Source organism: Vigna unguiculata, chromosome 11, assembly GCF_037176805.1.
Source record: "Vigna unguiculata cultivar grain cowpea cultivar isolate G323 ecotype 2 chromosome 11, ASM3717680v1, whole genome shotgun sequence".
Lineage (NCBI taxonomy): Eukaryota > Viridiplantae > Streptophyta > Magnoliopsida > Fabales > Fabaceae > Vigna > Vigna unguiculata.
This window is the reverse complement of record NC_140802.1, coordinates 17,050,507-17,053,398: the sequence shown is the minus strand read 5'-3', so window position 1 is coordinate 17,053,398 and position 2,892 is coordinate 17,050,507. Positions and strand designations below refer to the sequence as shown.

At 36.2% G+C, this 2,892-nt stretch overlaps 1 pseudogene; it reads left to right on the top strand.

The window, feature by feature from the left end:
• Positions 1 to 362: 362 nt before the first annotated feature.
• Positions 363 to 1,644, top strand: LOC146881583 (uncharacterized; annotated as a pseudogene).
• Positions 1,645 to 2,892: the final 1,248 nt, after the last annotated feature.

The following is a 2,892-nucleotide window of genomic DNA, read 5'->3' as shown; positions in this document are numbered from 1 at the left end:
TCGGCACCATTGACGGAGCTGCTCTCCGCTCAGTTCGACCTGCCACACTGCTGTTGAACGTGTTGGTTGAGTCCGAAGGTGTCCGACCCTCGGCAATGTTTTTAGAAATTAGTTTGAGTGGTTTCAATCAATGATTTAAAGAATCAATGATTTAAACATGTTTTTCAATCATCAAGAAAATCATTCTTATAAACTTCAATTGTTCATTTGGACAGTTGGAGAATATTGAATGCAAGTATAAACAAGCTTTTTTATGTTGTGTAGTAATGGATCGGAGTTGGGTGCATGCTAGTCGAATCACTGATGTGTATGAGAATGGCGTTGAAGAGTTTCTTCAATTTGCTTAGTGAAATGCTACACTCATGAATGGAAAATATTACCACCCTTCTGTTAATTGTTTGAATGTGAGACGACAATCAATTGAGTTGATACGAGAACATCTCCTTCATGACGGTTTCTTAAAGAGTTATAGAACTTGGACCTGGCATGGTGACGTTGTAAAGCTCTCAAGCATACCTCAATCTCAAGAGTCAAATGTATATCATGAAGATCACATGGAGGATATGATTGATGATATTGGAGAAGACAATTTTTAAAGCGCACAAGTGTATGATTCATTGAAAGATGATTCAGAAAAATCTTTATATCCCGGTTATACAGGATTCACGCGTTTGTCAGCAATATTAAAATTATGTAACATCAAGGCAAAAAATGGGTGGACCAATAGAAGTTTCACTAAATTGCTTGAATTATTGCATGAAATGCTCCTAGAGGGGAATATGTTGTCGACCTGGCACTATGAGGGAAAGAAGATACTATGTCCGATGGGTATGGAGTACCAGAAAATACATGCTTGTCCAAATGATTGTATATTATATAGAAAAGAGTTTGAAACATTGACTAAGTGTCCAACATGCGGGGTATCACGATTCAAAGTGAAGGATGATGACTTGGATGAAGATAACATGAAGAAGGGTCCTCCTGCAAAAGTGTTATGGTATCTTCCAATCATACCATGATTTAAACATTTATTTGCCAATGTTAATGATGCAAAAAAACCTTGTTTGGCATGCAAATGGAAGAAAGAGTGATGGATTGTTACGACGTGCAGCTGACTTACCTCAATGGAAGAAAATTGATACTCTCTATCCACAGTTTGGGAGTGATCCAAGAAATTTGTGGCTTGGTCTTGCAACAGATGGGATGAATCCTTACGGTAATTTAAGTAGCAAGCATAGTTCGTGGCCTGTTTTGTCAATCATTTACAACTTGCCTTATTGGTTGTCTATGAAGAGAAAATACATGATGTTATCAATGATGATATCAGGACCAAAGCAACCAGGAAATGATATTGATGTTTACCTAACTCCATTGATAGAAGATTTGAGATTGTTGTGGGAAGAAGGAGTGGAGGTGTTTGATGCACATGGAAATGACAATTTCAATCTGCGAGCTTTGTTATTTTGCACAATTAATGACTTTTCGGCATATGGAAACTTGAGCGGTTATAGTGTGAAGGGACATTATGCTTGTTCGATATGTGAAGAAAAAACAAGTTATCATCAACTAAAACATGCCAGGAGGACATGTTACATTGGTCATCGAAAATTTCTAAAAGACGTAATCACCCATATCATAGGTTGAAAAAGGCTTTCAATGGATGCCAAGAGGATAAAATTGCACCTCCACCTTTAACTGGAGAAGAAGTTTATGAGCGAGTGTGTCAAGTCAATGTCACATTTGGAAAAATACTAAAGAAACCTATCATGAAAAACATATGGAAGAAAAACTCAATATTCTTTCAACTTCCATATTGGGCCAAATTAGATGTCAAGCATTTAATTGATTTAATGCATGTGGAAAAGAATGTTTGTGATAGTATAATTGGGCCATTGCTTAACATTAAAGGGATAACAAAGGATGATGTAAATTCTTGTAAAGATCTAATTGAGATGGGTCTTCGCTTGGAGTTGCAACCACAAGCTTATGTTAAAAGGACTTATTTGCCTCCAGCATGTCACACTTTGACAAAAGTCGAGAAGAAAACATTTTGTGCATGCCTCCGCGAAATGAAACTACTACAAGGATACTCTTCAAATATTAAGAGTCTCGTTTCAATGGAAGATTTGAAACTTGTTAGCTTGAAATCTCATGACTGCCATGTTCTCATGCAACAACTTCTCCTAGTGGCTATTCGTGGTGTCTTACCTAAGAATGTAAGACAAGCCATCACTCGTCTTTGCATATTTTTTAATAGTATTTGTCAGAAAGTAATTGAGCCAAACACATTAAATGATTTGGAAAATGAAGCTGTCATGATCTTATGTCAACTAGAAATGTATTTTCCTCCTTCATTTTTTGACATCATGGTCCACTTAATAGTCCATCTAGTAAGAGAGATTAAAATATGTGGCCCTGTGTTTTTAAGATGGATGTACCCAGTTGAGCGATATATGAAGATATTGAAGGGATATGTGAAGAATCCTTATCGACCAGAAGCATCTATTATTGAGAGATATATTGCTGAGGAAGCAATTGAGTTTTTTACAAAATATTATTTAGATGTCGAAGTCATTGGCATTCCAAAGTTAGGACATGAAGGAAGAAATGAAGGTAAAGGCACACGGGGTGTAAAGGTTGTTCGAAAAGATCAACATGAAGTCCTCCAGGCACATTTCTATATATTGAATAATACTGATGATGTTATCCCTTACATTGACTCACATAAAAGCTTGTTGAAGTCAATGAATCCTCGGGCAAATGAAAAATGGTTGTTGATTGAACGTAACAAGACTTTTATGAAATGGTTTAAAGAAAAAATTAGTCAAGAAGATTGTGATGTTGAGGATTTAAAATGGTTAGCTAGAGGACCGAACTTTGATGTTATAACAT